The sequence below is a fragment of the Amblyomma maculatum genome, chromosome 7 (assembly GCF_055883805.1).
Source record: "Amblyomma maculatum isolate TAMU_Amacu chromosome 7, ASM5588380v1, whole genome shotgun sequence".
Lineage (NCBI taxonomy): Eukaryota > Metazoa > Arthropoda > Arachnida > Ixodida > Ixodidae > Amblyomma > Amblyomma maculatum.
This window is the reverse complement of record NC_139350.1, coordinates 132,708,048-132,721,628: the sequence shown is the minus strand read 5'-3', so window position 1 is coordinate 132,721,628 and position 13,581 is coordinate 132,708,048. Positions and strand designations below refer to the sequence as shown.

At 43.3% G+C, this 13,581-nt stretch overlaps 1 pseudogene; it reads left to right on the top strand.

The window, feature by feature from the left end:
- The window catches only part of LOC146184780 (ATP-dependent translocase ABCB1-like), a 51,010-nt pseudogene extending 38,094 nt beyond the window's left edge, over positions 1-12,916 (top strand).
- Positions 12,917-13,581: the final 665 nt, after the last annotated feature.

The following is a 13,581-nucleotide window of genomic DNA, read 5'->3' as shown; positions in this document are numbered from 1 at the left end:
ATGTTAAAAGAGTCCCAGGTGGTCGAAATTTTCAGAGTCCTCCACTACGGCGTCTTTCATAGCCTCAGTCGCTTTGGGACGTTAAACCCCAAAAACCAAACGAAACCGAACTTATACTTTTGCAGCCAAAATGTACTTGAAAGTGCTCTGCATTCCTAACCCCTTTATGCTTGCCTTCAGGTACAGTTCTGTTCCTGTGGGAGCATTGAGGTTGGACCCTAGCAGGGCATTCATTGGCTTAATTCTGCTATTGCTTCCCGCCTGCTCAGTGAGGGGTGCCGACTTGTCTTTCATTTGCCCTGACTGTCATTGGTTGTTTTCTTTGCAGTTGTGGAGGGCTCATTCCCACTGGGCAGGGCTCTTCCTCAGCTAAACAGCATCACTGTGGCACCCCTCAGGACCACTGGCTACAGAATAAACCCATAAGCTCAGCATTGTCAATCTTAGTGTCAAACTTCCGCAGCCTGTTTCCAAAACAAGATAATTTGCGTTCATATGTCGAAGCATGCTCAGCAGACCTTGCGTTGGGCACAGAAACCTGGTTATTGCCCGATATTGCTGGTACTGAACTACTTTTGTGCAGCCAGTTTTCATTATTTAGAAAAGATCGCATTACCTCGCACGGCAGTGGGGTATTAATCACTGTAAGGAAAAGCTTGCAAGTGCATGTTGTTGATACAGGATCGTGTCCAGAAATCTTGTGGGTTGCGAGGAATTCGCTGAAAAGCTGAATGAATCTCTAACTTACCTGCAAAACAAATTTCAATTAGCCAATTATTGATTGGCAGGCATTTAGGCCCCCCCCCCAAAGCACAAGAAAGCGTGAATGCCAGAATTTTCTGGATGTGTTAGCACTTTTCAGTTTGCACCAAATGGTTTCCACTCCTACGTGTGGCGATTCAGTCTTGGATCTTGTGCTGACAACGCAACTGGACCAAACGTCTGTAAACGTGTCGGATGGCCTCAGTGGCCACAAAGTTTTGCAGAGCGATTCCACGTAGCCAGAAACAAACCAGAAAAAGTGAATGAAATTATATTTGATTATCCCAGAGCAGGTACTGATATGCTGCTTAATGAACTATATCATTGTTCTCTGTAGACGTTTTTGTTCTTTCTGTTCGTGGGACGTGAATGAAAACTGGTTTCTTATTGATAACAAATTAACTTTGCTAGAAGATAAGTACATACAATGAGAATCTTAGTCTGGGCTAGTTGGTTCATAGTTTTTACAAATTAGCACAGCGCAAAGAAACCGGACACTCGAGAAGAAGACAACACCCAAGACGGGACGGGCGCCCATCCCATTTTGTGTGTTGTCTTCTCTAGTGTTCGGTTTCTTTGTGCCGTGTTTATTTATAAATAAGTATGTACCCAAAGGCACCGTCATCACACCTGCAGAGAGCACATGGTTCATAAGGAGCATCAAAAAATGTATAAACAAAAAGAAAAGGTTGTGTGTGAAAGCTAAAAAAGTCAGCATCTGAGTGCGATTGGGATCAATACCGCACACATGCGCAGCTGTGCAAAACTGAAATTGAAACCGCAAAGGACAACTTTTATAACTGACATTACACATCAGTTAAAGAACAATCCTCAAAAATTTCGTCACATTGTTAATCTTAAGTATGATTAAAACTTGTCAGTGTCATTAACTAAAGAAAGAAAGCTCCTTACTTCCCTTGAAGTAGCAGAGGAATTTAGCCAGTTTTTCTGCTCAGTGCTCATTGATACGAACCCTTTACCTACTGACCTGTTATTCCCAAAGCTGCACGAAACCATGCCCGACATACTGTCATGTCAGAAGGTGTGTCCTCTGCCATAAATCGTCTCCCTGCTCGCTCTGCACCTAGCCTCGATGGGATATGTCCTAAATCACTCAAAGTAGAAAAGCCTGCAGCATGCTCCATCTTAGCTGCTATTTTTCAGCAATCCATTGATACAGATTGTGTCGCAAACGACCGGACAATTGCGCGTGTCATACCCGTTTTCAAATCTGGCGATGCCTCTCAGTCGTGAAATTACAGACCAACATAAGCTGTAAATTGCTAGAGCAAGTAATCTCCTCTGCCATATAATGGGTCATCTGGTGAAGCATAACTTCTTTTTTTCCAATCAGCACGGCTTCCTACTTAGTGGATCTTGTGAAACACAACTGTTTGAATTGGTTACTGACCTTCATCACGCTGTTCATGCTGGCTCTAAAATAGGTGCCGTATTTATAGATTTCGCTAAAGCAATCGACAAAGTCCCACACATGCATCTAATAAAGAAGATTGAGAATTTAAACATAAATTATAAGGTTATTTCTTGGATAAGGAGTTTTTTGGCTAATCGCTATGAACCAGTTTTTGTTAATAGCCATTCTTCGTCTCACTCGCCCTTGAATTTGGAGTGCCACAAGGGCCTGTGCTCAGACCTATCTTGTTCGTAGCTTATATTAATGACATCAGTAATAACCTACATTGCAGGGTCAGATTATTTGCATATGATTGCGTGATATACAGACAGATTACTGATCTTTCGGGCTGTACTAATTTACAATCAGACCTTAATAGGATTAGCAATTGGTGCACAGAATGGCAAATGGAAATTAACACCTCAAACACCTAGCTTGTCAGATTTAGGACATTTAGCACCGAACCATGTCAGTACACTTCGAACAGCGTGCATATTGAATCGGTACCCATCATAATGTATTTAGGGGTGCATTTAGCATCAGACATTTTATTGAATTGTCACATAGATACGGTTATCAACAAGGCTTCTAAAACACTTGGCTTCCTCAGATGCAACCTAAGTTAAGCTAATTTAGACACAAAGCTATTAGCATACACTACATTAGTACACTCCAAATTAGATTGCGCCTCTTTGATTTGAAACTCCCATCAAGCGTACCTAGAAACAAAATTGAAATCTTTGTACAATAAAGCCACCCATTTCATGACTAAAAACTATTTGTGATCAACAGGTGTAGCTGAAATAAAAACAGCCCTCAGCTTACCTCTTCTTGAAAGAGAAGAATGTTTTCCGTACTGACTTTCTACAAATTATATTATAGTCATTCTTTTGCATCGCCCCATCACATATTCTCACGCATTGACCACCAACTGAAGGTGGAACCTATCTTGGCTTGAACTAATTTTTTCTTTCATTTGCCTCTCCTCCTCGTCCTCCGTCAATGGAATCTACTTTCTGGCATTATTGCATCTTCCAATGATTCCGAAACGTTTGTAACCAGTCTAAACAGTCATTTCGAGCTGTAACCTTCATCCTTGGATTTATTTTGTATTCCTGTTGAACCGCTGCTCTCCAAAAAAACAGGAATGTTTGGTGCCATTGTCTTTATATTTTTTAGTGTTTGAAGCGCTAGCTTTTCAACAATGTGTTCCAGGCTAATGAATATATACTTGTCGCAATGTTCGATGCATTGTTTTTACTATTGTCCCACCTTCCACACCCCCCCCCAAGTAATGCCCGCTCGGGCCTTTAGCATATTTTAATAAAATAACATAAAAAAATATGCCTTTCAGTTGCTTTGAGAGCATAGTGGCTGAAAAAGGTCTCCATAAATTTCTTGGCTTCTAGCTCCAGGAGTCTGTTGCGGTGGTCGATGTCTGTGTCATGTGCACAGTGCGGAATGGGCAGTTCCTACAGCCCTTCAACACTCCTATGTACACATAATCCCAGTGGCTTCATGAGGGATGTGTAGGAGCACGTGGTCGACAAACGTGGTCGACAAATCTCTGAAGACGTATGAGGAGCTTGAGATGTTCCTGACTTGGGTTAGAGAAGGCCATTGTGACCTTGGGCTATGAGTCTGAGGAGGGGAGTGTTGGCTCTTGATGTCTGCAGCAGTGCAGCGCAGTCACCGCACGGAATCTTGTTGCTGGCAGCCTTCATAACAAATCCTCCAATCATAGCCACGCTGGCAACATCAGGATTTGAGTGTGTGGTCTTTCTGATAGATCTCGCTCTACTGAGTTGAAAGCTGCTGCTTGGACACAAAGGAACTTGAGCTTTGTACTGTGGCATCACTAGGGCCAGCAGCACCCCCCTTTGGCCCCAGTAACCATTGCATTTGTTCTCACGGCTCAGTTAAACCAAGGGGGAGGAGGCTCGGTTGTGGGGGTTCTATATTGTTAATCGAAAGTATGGTGTAACCTGGTGTCAGTGGAAGCATTTTTTTTATTTAAGATGTCCACATAACAAACGCACCCCAGCAAAACATCTATGTGCTGTTTGTAACATATAAATTTAAATATTTAAGAACACAGTTACTTATTTAGTTCTGTAACAACAAGCTGAAAAAGGAGGGCAAGTTGTATTTTTCTTTTTGGCAAGAAGGAAGGTGCATTCATGAAGGCATATAGAGCAAGTGGTTTTCGACAGATGAATTTCTGGATTGCACATAGAGGGGCACATACAATAACCCACGAGAAATACAAACTTTGAGCGTCTAGAAACACTTGTACCGATGTGCACACAAATAAATGAAAGGAAGTCAGTGGCAGATGCCACCAGGATTATAGCGTGGTGGCAATGTGGGCTATTTCGTACACGTGTGACATAGTGGAATCACCAAAAACAGCAACAACTAGTCGATTTGTTTTGTGGTCCCCGTTCTTTTCGCTCGTTCCACAAACTACTTGAAGTTTGAGCATGCACAAAGCAACTTGCATCCTCAGGAATGACAAAAAATAATGCATAGCAAACCAAACAATGCTAGACCATGTGTTCACGTTTATAAGGATATATATAGAAGTGGCAGTCGAGAACTAAACAGGCTAATAGTCAAACAACTACTCAGACACAGAAAAGAACGGAAGTGACGAAACAAACAAGCGGTCAGCCGAGGCCTTCAAAGGCCACACTGCAAAATATGCAGCTTGTAAAAGGTAAAAGCACATAAATAAATCTGCCTCTCACATGAAATAAGCATGCTCTCTCGATATATCCATTAATCAGCTAAGAAAAAGCTGATGTGCACAAAGTGAGAACACACCTTTGTTATGCACAACCTTCATATTTGGTGCGAGGTGCGCATATTGAGGCCTGTGAACGAAATTAAACCACTTATGTTAAGGCTGCTGTGTTGGTCTATTGCCATAATAGTCCAAACAAGACAATAAGCATGCGTTAAGATTTGAGTCCTGGCAAGGGCTGCCCCACTGCATAAGTTCCTTGTTGAACGCTGCTGGCTGATTCTAGACGATGTTCAAAAATGAAAGCCGCCCTGAAATATCGAAGCTAGAACTCCTCTTCATGCATGCATTGCTATTAAGAGGGCGATCGTGTTAAGCACAGTCTCATAATGGCGTTCACAGAGATACACTCCTGCAGCCGATGACTCATTCCCCAAACCCATTCAAGTGCTTCCAATCAATCAATTAGGGCCATGCTTAGCCTTTCACCGTACAGAAACTGTTGCAGACATATACAGGTGAAATCCTTTTACTTGGCACTTTATGTTTGATTTCCGACATCTCCACTCTGCCAACGTGGTGCAAGTTGTACCCTGCATCCAGACCGAAAAGTGGCCAATACATCCTTCTACCATACCAGCAGAATACACCATATTTTCATTAATATGAGCAACCGCACCCCCCCCCCCTTCCTATTCTAAGATTTTTTTTTTTGCAAGCACATTTGCTCACTCTGTCGTCTAACCAGAGCAGTCAGAGTCCCAGTGTGGCGCAGCGTTCGTAAGCTATCTTCATGCGTTGCTGTGTTTAGACGCTACATGACAGATGGCGAGAGAACACTGAACATCGATAACTCTCTGTGTTGTCACGTGGGCCTAGTATCAGCGGCACTCGGCAGGTTTCACGGGCATCACGGATGTGAGCTGCTTGGTTTGGTGTCACTTGGTTGAGAGCCATAATGGAAGTCGGAATCAGTTCGTAGAGGGCTGCATACAGCTTGGAAGTTTAAGCAAACTGTAATGACGTTTGCCAAAGATGTTTGCCAACTTTGCCATATACTGTCAAACCTTGAATGAAGTCCTACTTGCAGCTGAAGCCCATAAATTTTTACCTGTTGTCAGTAATTTCACACGTACAGGGTTGGTGATAGGTTTCGGGTCACAGGATCTGATTTTGGAGGAGTATAGTCGACCACTTTCAGCATCTATGAAGCTATGAAGACCGTCAAGGGGGAAGTGAAGATTTTGGTCATCAGGAATGTCCCGATTTTTTTGCAGCAAGGCTCAAAAAAAGGCTTTATGGCTTGAGGAACTTTCACGAACTCTGTATATATGGGCAGAACCTTGCCATAATCCTCAGGGATACATTTAGCTTGCAGCCAAGGTAAAAGATTTATAAGAGATATTTATATAAGAGACAATTTCTCTGCCTAGATCAATAGTATGAAAATCTTCTTAAGAAAATGCAAGAGACAGATTCCACGATTTTTCACTATATATAGACCTTTTGGAACCACCATTCAGCATGCAATAAATGATAAAAAAATGCCTCTGGCATGCTGTTAACATTCTGGTACATTTTGGTAGTGTAAACATTCTAGAAAACATTGTAGTTGGTGGAAGATGCTTGGAGTTGAAAAAAAAGGGGGCAAATCCTGACAATTGAAAGAACCTGCATCAATTGCTTTGCACTTCTTTTTTAACACTGAGCAAGTGCTTCCTACCGTACATACATCAAGAAGGAAGGATATGTGCCCGACTTTACAATCTGTAGTACATATTCATTTGCAAGGCTGACTTGGGGCAATCACTGGTGGGTTGGGAAGGTTCTGCTTCACCTTACAGGGAGCATTTTAGTCACATTCCTCAAAGCTTGCTCTGCTCTTCCACCACTTCATCTTACTTAAGAGGCTCAGATCACTCCTTAGATGCCCATATTCACTCGACAGTGGCAGCCCTCTAGTGGACAGTTCTGCTGATAGTTGAGGTCTCCTAGAGTAGTGTCATCATACCTGTGTTACTCTACTTCTTTCAGGATAATGAAACACTTCAAAGCAACCATTCCCTCTGTAGATTGGAGGTATCCAGTGCTAAAGGAATCTGAAGAAATCTTATAGAACTAAACAGCATGCCAAGAACTGTGAATAAAATCACTCAAGTCCAAAAGAAATTACAGACCGGCCTAGTATGATTTGCCAAACCTTACAACATAGATACTATATAGGACTGCAGTGAGTGTTGTTCAATGACCAATTCAGAAATAGTATCAGTTGTACCACCTTCCAGTTGAAGGCCGTGGCTCTTAAAAAAAGGACGTTTTGCTGAAAATGTTGAAACAGAGCTGCAATTGTTTAAGATTTCCCATACTTTTTACTGAATCCTGAAAAGCATTTGGCAAAACAGGTGGTTGTAGTTATTTTATTATTCACTCATTCTTTCTCATGTGACTGCCAGGTTCTGCGTGATGTCATCTTGGAAGCAAGTGAGGGCCAAGTGGTGGAGCACAGATGACTCGGGGAAGGCCACTCTGCTCACTCTGGTTGTGCGCTTCTGTGATGACCCTTGATGGACAGTTAAGTCCCCTTGACCAATACCATTGGGCTGGCTGAAATAAAAGCACTCAATTAGCACCAGGTCCAGGATACATTTTCACCTTTTACTGCTATTTGTACTTTTGTTAACACTTTTCAGTTTATACCTACGATGCTAATGTTTAGAGTTTGAGAGGTTTTAATTTATAAGTGTGCTGTTCATATGTGTATAATGGGGTCTTCTGTAGTGACCATCTTAGCCACAAGTTCATGTGAAAGCTGTAGGTAAGACATGACTATAAAAACTAGAGGTATGCAAGGACAGGCTGTAGGTAGCTCACTATAGCAATTAGAGGGCAACAAAGCAATAAAGACAGGAGATCAATGTTTCGAATGTTGCGTCCTCAACCGCGCTGTAGATATATGCGGCATATGCCTCAGACTACAAGCAGTATATTCAGCTTTATGTTGCCATACAGTAGTCATCACTTTGGGGTGTCAAAAAGGTATCCTCTGCAACATCTGCCTGTTAAACATTGGGAATACAAAACCTTGTTTTCAATGTGTCACCTATGCACCACATGCCGCAATCAGTTTCGAAATTAGTTTTGGAAGTGTTACTATTTTTGTGTGGTTCAAAAGCTGGCTTTGTGTAATACAAAAATTGTGTGACGCAAAGTCTTGTTGCAACACTCAATATCGCTGACATTATCTTTCAGTTGTGATTCGGTGAAACATTTCATAAGTCAGGCATGTTGATTACGCATTTTTTTTTCTTTGGAAGGGGTACAGTCGAACCCGGATATATCGAACTCGAAGGGGATCGCGAACTAGTTCGATATATCGATAATTCGGTATACAGAAATCGGCTTGGGACGGCACTTACGATGCGAAAAAACGGTACCGTATTTCTCGCGTAATCAATTCACTCGCATAATGAACCCACCCTCCACTTTAGCAACCGAGATTTTTGGAAAAAAAGAAAAAAAAGCGTTAACGCCAGCTCGCTCACATGCAAGCGATTAAACGATCTCAGCGACAGAGCAAAAAATGTTCAACTTGTTGGAACTACGTCCCTCTCCCTCTGCCGTTCTAGCCACCGCAGCAGCTCAAAACAAGGTTTCTGTGTCGCCGCGGCAGAAATCGCCAGCATTTTCGCTTGCATGTCGCACTCCGTTTCGGTCATCTCATCCACAGCTCATTTCTTGGCAGCGTGCCAAGATGCTGCGCAGCGATAACGTCTTGGCATGTTTATCTTTTGATAACTCCTGGGGCGGCGAGGAGCGAACTTGGCAGACTGCCCGTGATGGCTTGATTGCACAAGCCTGGTTCGATTTGTCACGCCGCGCTTGGGGCGGGCGTAGTCCACTGCCACAAAATCATTGGAAAGCGTGATACAGTAGCTGCAAATGCTGTTTGAAGCGAAAAATGCTAAAAGCCGGTGTCATGATCGCAACTGACCGTGTGCTTCCATTGATTCATACATGCAAAGATAAACGACTCCCGCAAAAAAAAGAAAAAAAAAATTCCGCTTCATAACGCCATATCTTACGCTACACCGCGCTTACAGCACAACGATAAAAATAAATGACTTTCGCAAACAAAAAATAGTTCTGCCGCTTCTTGACTTCCGCAGGCGCCATAGCCACGTCAGCCGCCGCGCGCAGAGGGTTCGCGACACATGCTGGAGAAAGCGTCCGATGTTCTGTCTGAAAACGAGCTGAGCTGGCTTGGCGCATGCGTAGCACGTGTTACTGCGAACGAAGGCTGGGAAAGAGGAAGGAGAGCTCAGCAAAAGAATGGGCGCTTCACTCTGTCGCGTTTTTCCCCTTTCGTTCCCACCGGTTCTCTCTAGTTCATTCACGCACATGGCTTGCAAAGGTCACGTGCTGGCGCGCGAGAAGCGACAACCGCAAATGCGCACCCCTTTAGGGAATGGGCGCGGCGCTGCCCTAGCCCAAATGTCCCCTCTCATTACTTCCGCGCGTGGCTTGAAAACGTCACGCGGCAAACGGCCAAGGGTGATGTGATCGTCTTTGGTGAAGGCACACTTTCCAGTGCGTGGTGTGGAGTTCGATATATCGAACGACCAATGAAACTGAGTTCGATATATGACGCGCTTTCCTATACTTTTGCATGGGATTTTTAAGGGGATATCCCGTGAGTTCGATATAACCAAAATTCGATATATCCGGGTTCAACTGTATTACGGTGACGCTTGATCAATGCTAAGCAGGAGGCATTTGCAACAGAAGTAGAAATGTCAGTGCTAGGGTTTGCATCACCAGTTTCAAGATTGGCAAAAACATAGCTAATGCACGATGAACTCCTTTAGGGTAAATGTTTGAAAGTCTGTTTTAGCAGACCTTCATTAATGGCTAGGCCTTCACTTTTCATTAGCATATACTGTGTGGTGTTAAATTTATGCAAAAGGAGCTTGCTCATTCTCAAGCATTTCTTTTTGTTTCGTCAGTGTTGGCTAATCAGTGCATGCTGAGAATGGCTTTGTTTAATGCGTGGCTCCTGTTTGCAAAATGCCGGTGGCACATGTTCCGAGGTCAAACTGTGTGCTCTTGCATTTGTCAGGTGAAAAAAAAAACCAGTGGGAAAAATTACAGAAACCAAAAAGCAGGTGCTGCAAGAGTTTTCTTTTTCTATTATTCTCCTTTGAACACAGATTGCTCTAGACGGTATGAATTTGTGCTTGCTGAGTGTATGCTGGCTGCATTCGAAAGTGAACCTTTATGAGTGAGCAGCCAACTCTGTTCAACTACTCTGTCGCTGAGAACGTCCAGTTTGGCTTTGAGGACACCACGATGGTGGAAGTAATCCAGGCAGCCAAACTTGTCGTGCATGACTTCATCATCAGCCTTCCCAAGGTAAATTTTATCCTTCACATGCAAGGCCCCTTAAAATTGTCACATGATAGTGACAGTACCAAATCCAACAAACGAAGAGACTCACGAGCTTTTTATTGGGCTGACCTGCACCCACAAAGGAGCTAAGCAACTCGGTGGGGGTGATGGCAACAAGCATGCTTGATGGTGGTTAGAACATTAGATGCATGTTATACTTATCAGCGCTCAATTTAAAGTCTGCAAAAAAAATCTGGGTAAATCCAGCAGATGTGACTACAACCTGGAACAATGTGGAAGAAGATGCGAGTGGGGGCAATCTTTCGAGATAAATGTCTGCTTATCTTGCGCGACAAAGAAAATGATGAAGCCATGTCCAGTCACTTTGAGCATGCACAAACAGAACATGTTCACGGCATCGCCTTGGTCAGTGGTTCTCAGCCTTGGATGTCTCGGGGACTCCTTGTCGACAGTGGAAGTGGTAGCAGGCCCCTTGAGACCACAGTGTTGGGGGAGGGGGTGATATGTGCGGACTTCTTCCGCAGTTTCTGGAGCAGGTTGCAGAATTGGGGATAAGTCAAGGCTAAATTGGCCTCTAAATAAAAAATGTGCACTTAATAAGCCATCATGCTATGGCCTGCAGAGGACATGGTGAGGAGGTGACATGTTGACACTGGTATGCATAGCACTGGAAGCTGTATGCGCGCCACTCCAGTGGCACCAGTGTCGACTCTTGCCATAACTAGATCTCTCGCTCATCGCATACCCAAGGTGCTTTGTGTTGCAACCCCGTCCAGCAATGCAGCCAGTCTCGAGTTTCAACAATGCCAGTGTCTGCACTCTCACTCACCTTCTCTCTCACATGTCTTTCCATTTCCGCACTGCTTTCATGTTTCTTTAACAAACTAAAGTGAGCTTTGCACCTCCATGCTTTTAACCCTAGAAAACTGTGTCTAGTCAGGTGACAATTATAGCACGACCTTTCATTTTTAAAGGGGGGCATGGGTTTCGCTAACCCAGAGAATCACTTCATGGACCTCATGTAAGAAACACTGGCCTAGATAATTCTGCGCGCATTACAAGCAAATTGATTTGGCCGCATGCTTGCAGCTGTGAGCAGCAACAAATATGATTGCAATAGTTTGCAGCAATGTGCAGGGATAATAACAGTCATGTCCTGTAAATTTTTATTTTTGCTATACAATAGGTGGCAATTTGTTGCAATGCTTGCTCTGCTGATACCCCTTTCTCTCGTTTTTCTGTGCATAGCCAGGAAAGTGAAAAAGAAGAATTTGTTTCAATAGTATTTTTAACTTCCATGACGTACTATACAACATACTGACATGTAAATGTTCAGAAGAATGACAAAACATCCACAGATAGGTGCCAATACTGGACTGTAATGAAGAGCAGTGAAGATACTTGTCTGCAGCATGGGCAGGAAAAAAGAAGCAAATTGTGCTCCTGACAAAGGCATCTCATAAGGCTGCTAAAAGCACACACATTGACACCACAGATTCGGCTGGTTGGTCTCCTTGTGGAGGTTAACATCGCTGAAGGGTTTTGCCATGCATCCTGATTTCTCTGAGGAAGCATGACAGAGCTGCAGGTGGTGCAGTGCACTGCGTCCCAAATGGGGTAGAGGAGATGGGTATTTCACATACGGTGGTGAGGAAACATTGGTGCACGTCCACTAAATCAGACCACTGAGCACATATTTTATCACACCAAACAAAGGCACATCATGCGAGACCATGCAAATTGGTGTGTGACGTCAAAGGCAAGCTTTGCGGCACCCTGGATAATGCCATATTTCGGCCAGGAAAAGGGGGTCATGGGATTTGATTTCAGCACATCTGAACATTTCTGTGGGAGTGGAAACTGGGTGATCCCAGCCTTTCATCACTGCAAGATTGAACTGAAGTGCAAACTGTTGTGTTGCCCATTTCTTTATATCAACCCCATACTAGAAAGTTGATGTTAAACACTATTTTCGCCTCTTCTGTTGGGCGAGTGAATCGTTTTTGGCAAAAGAAAAGAAAAGGGAGATTGCTGAAATGTTTGGCACTCACTGTTTTAAAATTGCAGTTATTATCTCCAGTCTTAAGGGTTTTTATTCAGAATGGAAAGGTGAAATTTTGCATTCATCCTGTGCTCTCATTTTAACAATACCACAGCATTGTGTTGCATCATATATTGGTTCTAAACATTTATTTCTCGTTTTAGACAAATTGTATGAAATTATGTGGTACACAGTCGGCAACTCACCTCTGAGGGGGTGCACATAGTGCTTACTTTTTACACGATTACAAGGGGTCTGATGTAATTGTTGTGTTTCCCCTTCATTATCAGGGTTACGAGACTGAGGTTGATGAGCAAGACTGCCAGCCAAGCAAAGGACAACGCCAGCGCATAGCAATTGCCCGTGCAGTTGTGGAGACTCCCAAAGTTCTGCTTCTGGACAATATGCAACGGATGCGCTGGATGCTGCCTCTGAAGTCTCTTTTTTGAGGGACTCTTGCTGAAGTGAGAACTGCATTTATTTAATTGTTTCAGGCAGTTGTCACCACCATTACACGCTTCTTGCTTTGCAGTCACTCACCTTTCTACCTGACGTCTGTGATGTACTGAAATGGCTGTTGTGCGTTGAAACATGCGATTGTCATAATGTGTGCATTAAGAGTCCCAATTTCCTCCCAGATGTTCATGCTAGTCTTTTAACGTCTTACATATGCACGTTCAAGTATGGGAGCAAATTGTTGGAGACCGTAAATTACCTAATAATTTATCGCATTTGCACTTGGTACAAATTGGGTGCAATAGACTCAATAATTTCAACCCAAAGGTATCAAAAATTTTCTTGTCTTATCTGGAGCTTGAACTGGGGAATAAATGTGACATATTTGATGCTAATAGAACCAAAATTCCAGTTCAATATATTAACTGAATGTTGTCAAGCGTGCACCCTGTTAACAAAGGTTCCGGGGGGGCAGAAACCCCTAAATCAGAGCCTGATAAAGCTAGGAGGACGTACGAGGAGACAAACGAGACAAGATGTGAAGGTCTTTCAAATACAGTAGAACCCCGTTCATACGTTTTTCACCGGTCCGAGAAAAAAAAAACGTAACAGCCGGGAAAACTGCAACAGTGAGGTAGGCTCTGAAAAGGAACGAGAACTGTGCAGCTTTCACTTCAAACAATTTATTTTCGCAAAGTGACGTTAGGACTTTATAAAAAGTCAAGAATAGTGGACTGCCGTTTCTTTCGCTCGCTA